Source organism: Pithys albifrons, chromosome 1 (assembly GCF_047495875.1).
Source record: "Pithys albifrons albifrons isolate INPA30051 chromosome 1, PitAlb_v1, whole genome shotgun sequence".
NCBI lineage: Eukaryota > Metazoa > Chordata > Aves > Passeriformes > Thamnophilidae > Pithys > Pithys albifrons.
This window is the reverse complement of record NC_092458.1, coordinates 120,665,651-120,682,169: the sequence shown is the minus strand read 5'-3', so window position 1 is coordinate 120,682,169 and position 16,519 is coordinate 120,665,651. Positions and strand designations below refer to the sequence as shown.

Below are 16,519 nucleotides of genomic sequence, written 5' to 3'. Positions count from 1 at the left end.
GCACTAACAGTCAAAATTGAGCTGAACTGTCTGGAGTGATTGCTAACTCTAAAAAAAGCTATATTGCAGGTTATGGTTTATTTTTTGTTTAAATTTAGAACTACTTTTGCATGAATAATTAATATTAATGTGTTTTCAACAAAGATGAGAACAAAATTTCTGCTCCACACAGCTCCATTCCTAAAAAAAGGTGAAAAATTTAAGTAAGAAAGTTGAAAAGAAAAAAAAGGTGCTGAATAGCATGCCTAAGTAGCTGTGTTATTTTTTTCTTTCCCCAGTTGAATTATTACTATAACTGTTCTTTCTAAGTTAAGATCTCACTGGGGGAAGGAAGAAAGTTTCTAGGTTTCACAGCAGGAAAGTATTTAACAAGAAGTTAATGTAGGATAATGAAGGGGTCAGGAAGGCTGTAAGCACAAAGGGATTGTCCAGAAGACTGTGCAGAGAGAAGAGTGCAAATAAAGACACTAAATAGGAGAGGAAATGTGCAGCAACCTTTTGATTTTAACCTGTCTCTTCAGTACCCTCTCTTCTATGCCACATTACCCTGGACACAGCAGCACTCCTGGTCAGCATCCCAAGTTATCACAGAGAATGAAAATTTCTTGTTTGTACATGTGTTCTTCTTTAAAGGGAAATATCTTACCTGTGACAGGATTTAAAATCTACAAGTTACATAGGAAAACAACACTGTTTAAACACAAAGCTGAACTGAAAAATGAGAGAAGCAGGTTTTTGTGGGATTCTGGGATTATACTTGTAGTTTCGTATATTTAACTCCTACAAAAGGGAAATGTATCAGAACAAATTAACTGAGCTAGCAGACCACTTAGATTTGCTGTTGTTTTTCAGTCAATAGGTCACTTCCCTGGGTTAGGGGTTGTGCTCTGCCAAACAGCAGGATTTTCTAGCTGGTTCTGTATTGATGAGAAAATAATTCTCTGATTCTATGGTGCCATAGGTCACCAATAAAATAAGAAATGATGGTATTCTTCAATACTGAAGAATTCCTGCCTTTAAAATTCTTAGAATGTTACTTTATTTTTCAAATGAACTACATATTTTTCAAATATATTAAAAACCCACCTCAACAATTTTTTTTTGCAAGGAATTTTATAGACATTGTCTGCTGAATTACACGAGGTGCTGTGTACTAACTGCTGGTAGTTAATTCAGATTTAGTAATTAGAGTGGAATTTTGCCAGTTAGCTCCCCTTAGGATCAGGCTTGGACACTCAGAAGTGTTAAGGCCATGGAGACTATTTCATCTTGCAGATGTAGGTACCTCACTGGTCTGTATAGTTGTGTTTGCATTGTTATCCCTGACAGTGAAATAACTTGTCAGCTTTAAACACTTCATATAATGGATGAAAGGCAGCATTAGTAGCACTGAGTTCCATGAATAGACCTGTATTTCTGCCATGAGTTAAATGAATTATTAGCAACAGAAAAAATGCTGTTTCATCTACCAGTTCAGGAGATTTTATTGTTCCCCCATAGTATAAGAAGATTCCATGTTCCTCATTTCAGACAGAAATGTTTTTACATGTTAAATGTCCTCACTTCTCAAAAAGCAGATATCACAGGCTAAAATACCTAAAACTGAGGAAAATGACAGCTCACCCCTTTCCTTTTGCCCTCAGCAGAAATGAAATTTTGGCTAGCTCCTGGCATTTTTTAGGAATTATGCCTCGTCAGTTATTTATTTTTATATTGCTGCAACTTTTTATCCCGATTCCTGCAGAAATGAGGCTTATGCAATCCTGCTGTGTACACTTGTATCTTCGTCACTTCCACACCGCCGAAATCTTTTGAACCTATTGACAAATTTCAGCCAATTGATCTCTCAAAGAAAATCAAGTTCCTACCATCTTTGTGAAAATACCCTGCTCACAGAGAGGTGGGCTGCAGTGTGAACAGGCACCATTTCAGACAGCAGAGATCCCACTTGTAGTGAAGTGTTTATTTATAAACACCTGTCCATGGGGAGCATTTCAGGGAGAGTTTGTTCCTTCTTTGAACTGAAGTCAATTGAATTTGAGGCTCAGGCCTTTGAGAAGCCAGGCTTCAAGGCACTGATCTCCACAGCATGTGGGAATATTGATATGTAGTAGTGATTTATCACCCTAACTGCATTTTAAAGCAAATGATTTTTAAAACTACTTAATTTTCCAATCCTTCCTTTTTTTTTTTTTTAAGGACCAACAACTGCCCAATAGCCTGTCTCTTAAGTCCAAGACTTTATGTCCATCACCCTAGAGGTCAACCCTTGACCTTTAACACTGTCACTTTTCTCTGTGGATTTTCTGAGTTTAAAGTTACAGAATTGCTGAAACAGATAACCCAGCGCAGAAGGCTGAAAAGTGGCTCGGACGAACCTCCAGGGACAAAGTTAATCTGTTGGAGCATTTCCTGTGTGTACTTTGAAACCTCTCAATTTAACTTGATCAAAGCATGAGCCGACACGTTTCAGCTCCCTACTGAACAAACAAATTTGCTGCTTATCATTGTTGCCACCTCAGTCTTTAATTTACTTTACTTAGTAAGCCAGTACATGTTAAATGAACAACCTGGTTACTACAAGTGCTGGGGGCTGGTCTCAAAAAAAGTAGTTTGTCTGACATTACAGCACAGCACATGAGAGACTCTCCTTCCCCAGAATCTCAGTGTAAAAGCAAGATTAAGTCATATATAGTGTGGACAACACTGGCCTCTTTGGGACCACCGTATCCATCAGCATCCACTGGATTTTTTTTTAATATCTTGGGCTTCCAGCTTTCTTTTTCATTAGCTCCTATAGGATATACGTGGACTGAGAAAAGAAACAGTGGTGTTTTTAAAATGCATTAATTAACTCACATTTTCAAAACACATATGTATTAAGAAATCCTTTTAAGCATTGCTCTTTTAGTCCAAAATTGTAACTAATTATTTTTAATGTTCTAGTAGCTGGGACTTTTATGTTTTTGGTTTTTTTGTGTTTTTTTTTTTTTTTATCTGAAAAGTACCTTTACTGAAGTTAATAATAACAGTAGTAAAGATTACTGTGAGGTGTAGCATGAAAAGAGCGTGGCCAGACAGCCTGACTTGTGTGAGATAATTAGGTACAGTGGCTGCTTTTCTGTTTTTAAACCGAAACAACTTAGCAAGTGTTTTTAAATCTTGTCTTAAATATTTTCATTGTTTTCCACTTACTTAAATCCACTGGCCCACAACTTTCAGCATATATACCTTTCCTTATTCTGAGGGAAACAGTCTGAGTGACTTGATTTCTTTGTTAACTGACCTTCAGTGCTTTTCCTGTGTGGCTGCAGAACCCCTGAGCTAGGAAATTACTCCTCTCCCTCCAAGGTATATGTTTCTGGGTCTATAATGCAAACATTGAAATATCCTGGGCTAGAGAAAATAACCAGTCAATAAACCAACCTCTCAAATCAAACTTCCTCCCAGAGCAAAGTTAGAGAGAACTTCATTTGATATAGGTAGGTACAGATATAACCTCTTCATCCCAACAACGGCTGGTTTTGGCAGTTTCTTTCCTTTCAAGTAAAAATAACTTCTTCAAATATTCTACAAGCTCAGATATTAACTATAAGCAGTTTTCAGTCTACTTTTGTGTCACCATTCATTGAAAATGGAAAATGCTTAGACAATGCAAGTTATGATGGAATGTTTAAGACAAAGTGCAGCCACACTTAGAATTAATGGGACACACGTGATGCTCTCCTGCACAGCTCCATAAATGTCATTCAGAGACTAGTGAGCATTTCTGTAGGAAATGACAGGGAAGTCAGACACATATGGCAGTGTCTGCTGACACAGATCAACCTCCACACACAGTTTAACTGACAAGTGTATCACGTCTTCCCCCATAATAACCACGGGCCAGGGATAGTTGAGTTCAGGGTTTTGTGGACCCTGCTCATGATCTTTTGTCTTTTTGCTGACATGTAAGACTATTTCCAATCCACAAAATTCCATCACAATTTGGACTTCATTGATTAATTTCTTCCTCTGATGTTACTAACTTAAACAGGTTGGATGACTTATTTTTCCACCTACATAAAGCCTGTGCCACAGGCACAGAAAATTCCTTGCCTGAAAGGTGAGTTAGCCCAAATGAATGACCTGAACTTTTTGGGTTAGCTGTAATAAATTATCTTTAGTTATGGCAAGATAGCACAAAATTTATCATTTTTACCACTTTTATTTTAAATTTGTTGAAGGAAACCTAAGAGCAGCTGGTTCTGCCATTTTCAAGAACAAATTTAGGCAACAGAGCTGGGTGGGAAATGTACCCATGCTGTTCTAAAATGAAGCAGATCTGTAAAAGTGTTCTCCAAGTAGGGAAAAGAGTGAGCTTCTTCAGGACTAGGTGGTAGCCTGGTGCTTGTTGTTCACATTAGGAATACTGGAGAAACAGATTTAAATCCTTTGCTGGTTTGAGCTGGGTTGCTCAAATGCCAGGACAGATATCGCTGACACCAGTCCATCAGCTGCTTTGTGATGATTCTCCCTAAATGTCTCTGGCCATGTAAGTTGCTTGTTGTGCTCTGAGAGATGTTGTCTATGTGGGTTTGAGCACTCCTTTGGGATGACGGAGACTCAGATTCATACTCTTGCTTCAAGTTATTTTCATTTATAAAACATGGCATCTACTCTAGTGGGTGGGCTTGGAAAGGATGCTTTCTACTTTCCTTCAAACAATGCTCGTCTGGAGTACACCTAGTCCTGAAACTGAAACCCTCAGACCAACTCATTGACACATGTTGGCTCCTAGAGCAACAGAAGATGGTATTTTTACCTAAAGGAGTGACCATCAGCTGTAAAGGAGGTCCTCTCTCAATTAAAGTCTGGTTGGATGGCTGGGAATTAGAGAGACTGTGCACCTTTCTGGCTGCTAAAGGAAGAGGAGCCAGGATTTGGGAGCCTTGCACACTCCTCAGTCCTCCTCTTCTGGATAAATATGATTTATAGTTTCTAGACAGTTGTAGGGATGGGCAGAGACAAAAGAGAAAAAGAGAGGTGAAAAAAAACCTAGGTATTTTTGTGATAAGGCCGCCTGCTAATGTCTACTCAGGGTAATGGTTTCATTGTGTGTACTGCTCTTCTTTTCTTCTACAGGCAGCCAATGTTTCAAATGTCTGCAATTTTCAAACAATGAATTATATTAAGTTCAGACACCAGTTTTAGTCTTCAAAAATTAATCTTCGCAAAGCATCTTTTTCAGGAAAACTGTTGTCGATTAGTAGGTAATTATTCAGAAAAAGGAAGACAATTTACTTATTTATGTAAGAACCTGCTGTACAATTAAATACAGATATAGGTCAGAAAAATAAGTTCTTTGATCTATCGCTGCAAGAAATCAGTGTAAATATGTTTCCTGATAAGAGTTGCTACAGTGTAATTGCATTTTACAAACTGTGTAGTGGGCTATTACTCAGGAAATGTGTTTACTGATATACATGTCTCCAGTCAGCCTCGTGGCTGAAAGGTTTGCTTTTTCTGATATTTATAGTTCTTGCACATTTTTAAATAAGGCAATTAAACTCGTGAAGGGATGGAAGAGAGTACAAATAGGGAAAATTGATTCTAGAGCATACAAACCCACTGTTGAAATACACTGTTGAAATGTTGATTGTTTTTAAACAAACGTAGGTTAATATCATTGGAGATTAAGCGGCAAGACAAATACTAAGAGGGTTTAATTTATACTGTCAACTTTGCCTGTTCTGGGTTTCATCCTTTTGTTAAAATAGATGAGAATATGACTTCATCAGAGCTGTAAAAATGGCTTGTTCTTCTTAGAGTTTTGTCCTATTTTAGGGAGAACAATACACACTATGGAAATTGAGCCCCTCCAGAGCTTGCATGAGCTGCTAGTTGAATTCCAGTGGTACTGAACGCTCACTGCTTCCTCACCTTACAGTAAACTTATCCTGAGCTTTAAAGGGATTGCTGATATAGGAAGATAAGAATGATCGCAGTGTTAGAACTCCAGCCATGATTCCTTATTTACTAGGGATGCTGTTATAATAATGAAGGGTATCCAAGTAATTCCTTTCAAGGCTTGTGAACCAACCTGAGCAATGCCTACTGGATAGAAGTTGTTGAGTGAGGCAGGACTGAGCTTATTAAACATTGTCTCAGCATGAAAATATGCATATGAGTGTACAGGTTTAAGCAAAGCCGTCTCATCACATTTAATATGCAGGATATAAAAAGACCATTGTCTAGTTCAAAACAAGAGTGTCAGAAAAGTGGTTGCATTAGTATTTCTTTGTTCTAAAGAACACGTTGTTGAAATATCAGAAGCAGAAAAGTACTGCAGGATGGGAAGGGAGCCCTCAGAGAGCAGGAAGGCATCTCTGCACTCTGGTTACAGGGGCTGTGATTTGACTAGTTGTGGGCTCTTGGGCATGGCATTCCTGACAGGGTAAACAATCTTTTCAGGCTGGTGTGGGATGTCCACCAAGCTCATGGTCTGTAGTAGGCAACAGAGGAAAAAACAGTGGGTTGTTCCCAAGAGAGAGGATGTGGTTGGTTCTGTGTTCATGGCCAGAGTGGGAGGCAATTCCCGCATCCTGCCTTATCGTCGGGCTCTGGTGCCAAGTATGTTGTTATGCACATCATGTTTTTGGAAAAGCAATTTGTACAGTTGTCTTCTCTGCAACATCTTCAAGACCAGGCCTTCCTGAGACAGCCTAAGGGAAGTTCTTGCTTTTTCTTGTAGGAGGTACAATATGCAGTCACGTGCAAGGCAGCCTGAAAAATGAAATTGAAACCCGATTTGTCTTTGTCATTTTGGAGCACTAATGGGAGCCATCACCATGTCCTCCAGGCTCAATGCACAGGGAAAGAGGTGCTGCAGTGTGGTTTGGGCCCTGCTTGCCTTAGGGAGCAGTCAAGGTCTAAAAGCCTAGTGAGACTGGGTTGAGTCAGAGCCATGGCACTCAGAGTGTGAGTGGCACTGTTCTTTTTGAGCAATATTTGGTGCAAAAGAAGGCAGTGGTTTACATGTAAATAAATGACAGAGCATAAAAAATTAATTAGGAATGAGAATGAATTTAATCCTTTGACTGCAATGGAGTAGGATGCTTTAACTGGATAGCAGAGTACCCTCTGATGACAGAAAACTTCATAGGAAGCAACACATTTCAGGGGATGGTCATGTTCTGATTTGGGATTTAGGTGAGCTTGGTGCTGTTCCATGGCTTTACTGCTCCTGACATCTCTTCTCAAGATATCTCCCTTCAATTCTTAGGAAACAGTACCTCTGTGTGAGTGTGAAATGAGGATAGTAATACTTGCCTTTCTTCTTAATTCACTTGGACATCTACAGGTGGAAAGTATTTGGTAGGACATTCTAAGTTCCTGATGGCAGATCAGGTTGTGACCAGGTTCTGCAAAGCTAGAGATGGTTGTTGCTGATGTTGTCTTTGGTGTGGTTGTAGCTCCCAGAGTATGCAAAGAAAAAGACCTCTCCTTTGAGGTATGTAGGATTGTCATTGCTATAGTTGTTAGGAATTTTCTCTTTTTCTCTCTTTAGATTTTTTTTATGTTCTAAACTACTTTAGAATATTGAATAAGAGGTGGGGAAAGAAATGTAAAAAATAATGCATTAAGAACATGTTTTAAGTAGATACCAGGAAACTACAATGTTCAGGTCGCACATAGTCTGAATTTGGCTGCCTTGTGACTGTACAGTCTCTAATTACATGAACAAACACAATTTTCAAAGTCATATGATATAAAAATATGGACTACTCAAAACCTTAAACAAACATGGAAGTTCCACCAATTATGTTACACTTATTCTGCTTTGTTGTCTTGTGGGTATGATACTCATTTTCCACAAGAGTTCTTTGACAGTACAGGGGGTCTGTAAGTGAGTTAAAATGTTCCTGACTGCAGTGCTTTCCTGAATGGGGATAGATGTATTAAAATTTTGAAATGCTTTCCTGATTCAAGCCCATGAAGATTGCTGGCTGGGGGTCAGAGCTGAAGAGCAGAGACTCTCCGCTGGGAGTAGGATGTCCCCTTACTATTAGAAGAGCAGAGCTTATCTTTTTCAGATTCCTGAAGAGAAGAAAGAGAAGTCTGGAGGGATTTCAGAAGAGAAATCTGTAAAAGAGGAGTAGTCTGATACAGACAGAAAATTGCTTTTCCAATCTGTGCAAGGCATCTAACCTGAGACATCCCTCTTAGGGAAGAGAAACTGAATGAAAGGCTACAGATACTAAAAGATAAGGCTATTGATACGGTACCTGAAAAGGACAAAAAGGAATTAGGTGTGTGCTTCAGACACGCATCAGGCTTCTCCCTGCTCTCATCCCCAGCAGTATTACACAGAGGAATTCTTCCTTCTGTACAAGCAGTTTTTCTAGAGGCTAAAGACATTGATGAAGTCTGAGACAGACCTGTAAGTCCCGTTTCTTGACTGCTCCTAAAAGACTGTATGAACTCGATCACATAGTTTGAGTTCCCTGAGCTGCACCTTATTTATCTGTGAGATAGGTTTTTGCCTTCAATGTGACATACCTCCCAGAGCTTTGGGAGGACAGACTTTACGTAAAGCCAGCTGGGAAAAAAAGAAAAAAAAGTGTGGTATAATCATGACATGTTACAGTTATTATCATTTGCCATTAAAAGAGTTGTACTTTTGCATGTGAGAAAGAGAAGAAGGAAAGATGCTCATTAGCAGCTTCCTTCCTCAGGCTATGAGCTTCCAGGGGCTCCTCTCTGGAAGTGTTAGCACAGCTGCAGTCCCACGGCAGCCTCAGCTGATGGAACAGCTGCCTCTGCAGTGCGGTGCCTCCATGTGACCCTCTCTCACAGCCCCACTCCATCCCCTCCTCTGGCTCAGATGTTCTCTGCTCCTTTGCAGAGCCATTTTGAGGTGTTAATATGGAAGAAAACGATCTGTTAACTTTTTTATGTGTATGTGTGTGGAGATAGTTTCTGCTAAGGAGTGCTCTGAAGTGTGATAAGACATTGTTTAAGGGGCTCTGGAGGTGCTGCAGGAGAGGGGTAGGGCTATGGGACACAGAAACCACACAGACTGAGACTGCAAAGGAGCCACAGCCTTCTCCTCCAAGCTAGAGTCCTTTCCTGCAGTGATTGTTGCTGCTGAGACTGTCTGGCTTCTGCACAGCCTAACAAACACCAGTGCTGTCCCAGCTGGTGGAGAAGTGCAAAGGTGAAGTGTAGTCATGGGAAAAGGAGAGAAGGATGCTGAGAATACAGTGAAGAGCAGCTTTAAGAGAGAGAAGTAGGAGTTCAGGAGTTATGAAGAAAATGTTGTTTCATGGCTCAGGGCTTTCAAAAAGTTGACTAAACTGGGCTTATTAGAAGTTTATCTAACAGTATGGATGTACCACTTCCCCTTAGTAGAAAGTGCCTGGTTTGCTCACCTCTTAAACTCTGCAGGTAGTTTTGGTCCTTCTTTCCTGCCTATGAAAGGATGAAGTAGAATTAATAAAGGTTCAGAGAAGGGCAGCAAGGATGAGCAAAGGTACAGAGCACCTTACTCCTTTCTAAGAGGAGAGACTAAAGAGAATAATCACCCCTGAGTCTGGAAAAGAGAGACCTGGCAAAGGCAGAGAGGGGCTGTTTGTTTGTTGTGTATCAGGGGATTGTGAATGACATGGTCAGTGACTAAGAAGAAAGTGAAAGGAAAGAAGTATTTAACAGAATCACAGAACAGCAGAATACGTTGAGTTGGAAGGGACCTACAAGGATCATCCAGTCCAGCTCCTGGCCCTGCACAGGACCATTCCCAATAGTCACACTATATGCCTGAGATCAATGTTCAAATGATTCTTGAGCTCTGTCAGGCTTTATGCTGTGACCACTGCCCTAGGGAGCCTGTTCCAGTGTCCAATCACCATCTGAGTGAAGAACCTTTTCCTAACATTCAACCTAAATCTCCCCTGACACAACTTCAGGCCATTCCCTCAGGTCCTGTCACTGGTCACCACAGAGCAGGGATCAGTGCCTGCCCCTGGTCTTCCCCTCACAAGGAAGTTGTAACCATCATTAGGTCTCCCCTCAGCCTCTTCTTCTCCAGGCTGGACAGACCAAGTGCTCTCAGCTGCTCCTCATAGAGCTTCCCCTCAAGGCCCTTCACCATCTTCATTGCATTTCACTATTTCTTGCTAAAAAGAGGGGATAAACACCCTGAGAAGTTATAAAGGCAAGATGATCTAAATGAAAAGAGACCGCTGGAGGTAATGTGGTCCAAGCATCTCTCTAAGCAGAGCCAGCTGAGGTCAGGATTTGTCTTCCTTGGTTTTGAATACCTCCAAGGATGCAGATCCTACAGCTTGTCAAGGCAACCTGTTCCAGTGTTATCAGACTGAAGATTTGAAACAAGAAAGTGTTTTATGCATTGCATTGTCATTGTATATGTTTTACTCTTACGATGATATGGGGTGGAAAGTCTTAATTGATTCATGAGATGACTGAAACACCAAAAGAAAAGCACTACCAGAGCTATTAAAACTGCAAGCATAACATCTGGCTTGAGCATTCTTTAGGCAGCAGATCGAGGCAAGGTAGGAACATACTGTGGCTGGACTCACCACAGTTTATTTGTTTTCTTCTGCTCCAACACACATATCATCGACCACTGTCAGAGGTGAAGTACTGCCTTTGATGGGCCTTTTAGCCACCCAACATGATGGTCTTTGGTCTGACCAGAGGTTAAACCTGGCAACACATCAAGTAGGGTGAAAATGGATTAGAGCCTTTATGCTGCCTGTAGTTTCACAGAAGGACAACTGCCCAGGCAGATTTGGACCTATTTCCATCAAGCATTAAAAGCTGGTTTCATAACATGTATTTTTTTGTCAAACTTTGTGAATAAAACAGTGCAGGAAGATGTCGTGACTAACGCGGAGCTTTTTATTCAGGCAGCAGATGAAGTGGGTTAGTTTTAGAAAGGAGTAGGAGTCAGAAGAACATTCAGCTTAAGCAGACAGACCAACCTTGGTTAAACTGAAGGGAAAAGCTGTGACACTGGGCCTTGTGAAAGACTAGGAATACAATGCTAGATTTATCATTTGGGTTATACATTATCCCAGAAAACTGTCATTTTATAGTGGTGATATCTGACCCCCAGCTATCAAGAGATAACTTGAAAGTGTTGCACGATAGGAAAACTGTTCTTTTCTTGCTGCAGTTACTTTTACTGACAAGATTTCAGACACCATGAAAGGGTCCATGGGTACTAAACAGAAACATATCATACACAACCAGCCAGAGTGAGATTGAAGGTATGAACAATGAAGCAGATGAACACCCTGCTGCCTCTCTGCACACAAAGCTGCCTGTTCAGCCTTCAAAAACAAGTAAACAAGACTCACAGGTGTTTGGATTCAGAGATAAGATGATTCCATAGTGCAGGGATGTCTCCTATTTTTTGGAATTAGTGTCACATCTTGTAGGAGAGGTGCTTCTTTCTGCAGTATGTCATCTGCAGCAGAGCTCCCTCATACATCAGACCCCTCCTTTCCCACTCAGAGGAGTTGATAATCTCTTTGTTGCAGAAACATTAATTGATTGCTTGAGGGGAAAAAATACATTGAGAGGGAACACAATGCTTTATTTATAGGTTCGTTGTTGCTTTTCTTCCTGTGAAGTGCTTTCACTTCTGGTGGTTGATTATTAAGAAGAGCAGTGGTGTGATTATGAACTCTGAGCAAAGTCTTTCTGGTGTCTTTGTCTTCTCGCCCTGATTTGTGCTGGTCCCTATGCAGAGTTTGGCTGCAAAGGGAAGCTCTGCACCAGCTTGGGGTACAGGCCAGGGCTCAGGATGACACAGAGGAGGGGATCTGCAGGGCAGAAGGGTTCAGTGGGTAGGTCCCAGGCAGGGGATGAGCCAAGGGACCTGTAAGGGGCACAGTGCCTGGATCTGTACCTCCCACTCAAGGCTCAGTGTACCCGGGTATGCCATGGCTGAGATGTGGTGGATGGCCAGCTGGACTGAGCTCAACCAGGTGTCATCACAGACATCACACCTGCACCAGATCACCCCTTGTCTAGGTCTATTTATGAGCATAAAGATACCCTCATTTCACTTCCCCATGGCACTTGCAGGAAAGTAGGAAGCATGCTGTGCATCCAGTGGGTCTCCAGCTCAGATAAGAGACTCTGGAGCTGGTGCCTATCTTGGAGGTCAAAGAAAGAGCCCTCTGGATACTTAAGCCTGCACATGGCAGAGATTGGGACACAAGGAACGTGAACATTATTTTGTTTTCGCAGCACGTATCTTACCCAAGCCTTTTTTTTTTAGTGATCTCAGTTAGAACAAGTGAAATAGCAAAGCTTTTAGTAAGATCAGTTTCTCTAATGACTCACCAAGTGCGACAAAGTCAAAACAGGTTGCTTGTGCTTGAAAGGTATAAAACAGCCGTGTCATTTTTATGGTTACTGTACAAAACACTGCATATATGCATGCAAGGGAACATTTTAAAATCTCATAGAGCTTTTTTCTTGTTCAGCTAGAGGCTCCTTTCTCCTTGTTTTTATTCGTGTGTCATGATTTAATTAGGCATTATTGCTTTAGCAATTAAGTTAATTTCCTCGCTGCACTTTGACAGTCAGAGTTTTACTCCTTTATACCCCTAAAAGAAAGGAAAAATTAATTTGAGGTACCAATGCCCCAAACCAGTTCCCCCTGCAGTCCACTGAAATTGTACCATTGGTGTTAGCAGGCGCAGTGTGAGCACTGGGAAATGAGTAATCTCACACCCAATGCAGACGTACAAGTCCATTTCATCCAAATTTCTGTTACATAATACTATTTTCAACAACATCAATACACCTACATTTCTTTAATGTCTTTCATTCCAAATGAAATTTCACCACCACAGTGGAAAATGTGCCTTTATTTTTGTAATTACACAAGATTTGACAAGAAAAATATCCCTTTCAGTGAAGTCTGACAGAAAAGATGAAATTCCAAGGAAATAAAATATCTTGTAATGCAATTAGAGATTTTTGCAAAAAACTTTTGAGGAAAATACTCTCATTTCTTCAGAACCAGACAGCCATTTTAGGATTTTCCAGTAATTTCTCAATCTCCACCTTTCCTTTATTTTGTTTTTTTTTTTTTATTTTAAGGAATAGGAAACATACAGAAGTATTCAAGCCCCTAGAAGATATAAATGAATATAAATAATAACATGATAAATCCTTAGGTGAAGAATATTTCTTTTACAAGTTACAGTATGTGTCTGCTGCAGTGTCTGGGAAGGTCCTGAGGTGGGTAATCCATACCAAGCTCCCACTTCCACAGCAGCACCTCTACCCACAGCTGGAGTGGAGCTTGACTGAGCTGCAGACAGAGGATGCTGTAGACATTTCTGAATGGTTTCTGGAGCTGCCTGAAACAAACTCCAAAGGGAGCTTTCTGAAGAATTAATACAGGAATGCAGATGAGAAATAGCTCACATCCTTGCTATGTCTTTATGCAGTGGTGCAATATAAAATCCCTGTCAGGACTCAATAAAGGGTAGTATACACTCTGAAGATGGAACGGTCTTTTTCCTTCTCTTCCTTCATGCTGGGAAACTGTGCCAAGTGTTTAAATTTGCCTTCTCTTGCTTCATGCTAGGGAACTGTGCCAGGTGTTTACTTGGGGGGCTCATTCTTCTTGCCATGCTGGTTACACCTTGAGGATGGGGATGAAGTGCAAGTCTTAACCACACTTCCCTTGCACCACTGGCCTCAAAAAGGCACTTCCCCTTCCTGGGCTGTGACATGTGGAGGTGGTATAAGGACAGGTGGGGGATCATCACTCCCAAGTGGAACCATGAAGAAAGTCCCTTCTGTGGCTTTTTTCTATGCTGTAGCTCTGTGATCTACACAAGCTGTTAGAAAAATGGGAAGAGTTAAATTTGATGCCTTATGGGAGTACCTTCCCAGCTTGATGCAGGTATTTCCTGCGCAACAGCTCAAAAATGGCAATTCATAGGACAGGATGCCCTTTTCTTTCTGCTTCCTACTCATTAAAGTCAGTGATGAGAGACAGGATCTCCAGAGTGGATGTTCTGTGTCTTGCCATGGCTTTAGCCTGACCCTGAGCAAGAAGGCTTGGTGCTGGTGGGTACCAGGACACATCTCCAGAGCTCAGCCACACATGCTGTAAGGGAGAGAAGAGGTCTGGATGACTTTCTGGCCCTCAAATCCCTACTCCTGTTCTCATCCTCATATGGTCACAGAAGCCTTCAATTAAAGTAGTCTTCAGGTTACAGGAGAAATGTGCTGACCATGTCTCGTGCAATACCACAGACTGGGGACAGTCCCAGGAGGGAGAAGTTTTATAGACAGGATGATGGAAAAGTGAGTTTGTTGCCCATAGATGGCTGACCTGCACCCCAAACTGTCCCAGGACTGACCCAGTAACTGCTCTAGGCTCTTGCATAGATGGCTTGCATGTGCTCCTCCAGGACTACTGACTTGCTCTACTTTGAGATTTTTAAATTTGGGTTTCCTCACAGCCAGACCTTTCTCAAACTGCTTAGCTTTTTTTCCTAGTACACCCACATAATTACTCTAGCACAAAGAGTGGGCTTGTGAAGCAGCAGCATTTTAAAAAACCACAAACTCTGATCTCAAGGCAATCTTTCCCTCCCACTTCCTCCCCCTTCAAGCAGGGGTGTCAGCCGTGCTGTTTCTTTCAAACTTTCTCTGAGTCATCTCATCAGGCAGCTTGTAAATACTTGAATGCATCCATCAATGTCAAGTCAAAGTAAGTAAGGAGCAGCACATGCTGTGCAATGGAGTTTCCCTGGCTCACCTTTATCTCTTTTTCGGAGGTGAAGAGGATTTAGGGACGACCCTGTCTCCCTGTATCATGAACATATATACACAGATGTCATCAAAGATGCTGTCTCATCATGAGAACAAGACACAAAATATAAGATGAGCTTCTTAAAGAAGAGAAAGCTTAGATTCTTCTGAAACTCCCACTATTGTATGATCCAGAGTGGAATGCCTTCATGCAAGGTGCTCCATTCATTTCAAGCCTAAAACTGGGAAATCAGAGACACTGAGGAACTGCAGTACCAGCAGGCCTCTGAGAATTTGAGTATGTGTCGTTGCTAACCATTTTGGACTAGCTGGTCACAGCATTATGAACTGTTGCTAGAAAAATATTATCTTTTCATATTACAAGGGTGTAATTTGCTGTGTCATCGTTGCATACCAAAATCTAAAAAGCAGAATATGATTCAGAGGGTGTATGGAACACACACCGCCTCCTCAGAAGGCAAAAATCTCTGCTGAAGAGCAGTAATGCTCCCAAATATGACTGATAAACATGTGAGTTTTGTCATGAGCTAAATGGCAAAATATGGACCCTGCACCAAGGCTTTGCTCAGCACGGTGCATAATTCACTGATTTTTCTACTAGCAGACTGGTTTATGGTAATGAAATAATTATAGTGGGAAGAAAGAAAAAGTCTTGCAAAATTTCTGAGTTATTCCCTCCAGATGGTTTGAAAGGAAGGTCTGGTGTCATCGTGATATTTGCTTAATAAGTATGAAATGGTCTGTGGAGGTGGATGAGTGTACTCTGAAATGTGTGGAAAGATGCTCCTCCCCAACCCTTCAACCCAGACAGGTAAGTTATGTGTGAAAATTACAGTGTGAGCCAGGAACCCAAGCTTAGTGCTGCCTTATGGAGTAGACTGAGAGAAATTGGCTGAGTAAGAGAAAACCATCCTGCACAATGGGAGAGAAGAATGTCCTGAACACTTCCTCCTCAATGCTCCAGCCCACAATGAGAGCTGGGCAGAAGTGGTGCTGTGAGAGATATCTCACTCCTTATCTGCTATGCTTTTAAAACATAAGGCATTGAGGTCTCTCTCTAAATTCAGTGGCCTGTCAGAGTAAGATGCTGGCCAAAGTGAGCACAGATGATATTACTCATCTGCAAGCAATTTTTCCATGCCATGACCGAGGGACATTTAAAGGGTTGCTCTTCCCTCTTGTTTCTCAGGGAGTGCAAGTTGGGAATCAAGATAATTGCACAGCAAAAATGCTTTCCATCTCACTCCTTTATTTACTTTTTTTTCATGATTTCCTTCCACTCCCAGGTGAAGGAATGTAGGCTGTTTGAAGAACTGATCTGCTGGGGTGGGGCATTAACTTAATTTGAAGCATTGCTGAATATTTAGTCATATTCCGTAGGAGTATTAGAATCAGAAAATTCTTGGATTCCTAACAAACTCTGCACGTGTACAAAATCTCCAGTGTGTTTAAAAACAAGGTTCTATACACAATTATGAAGTAATTTAAATATAAGATATATATATATATATAATTTCAGTTAAAAACATCTTGCAGTTCTATGTTACTGACAGCTGAAAGTCAGACACCAACTGTGATGGCACAGATCTGTAAAGTGCTTTAGGGGAAAATTGCTAACTGGTATAAATCTGATTTTAAAATAAAGATAGCACAGAGGGAAGTTTGAGTTAATTTAAATAGGAACATGTCTCTTCCCAGTGGT

At 41.0% G+C, this 16,519-nt stretch overlaps 1 long non-coding RNA gene across 3 annotated transcripts in view; it reads left to right on the top strand.

Moving 5' to 3' along the window:
• The window catches only part of LOC139676745 (uncharacterized), a 147,004-nt gene that overhangs the window by 66,342 nt on the left and 64,143 nt on the right, over positions 1–16,519 (top strand). The window lies entirely within an intron of this gene.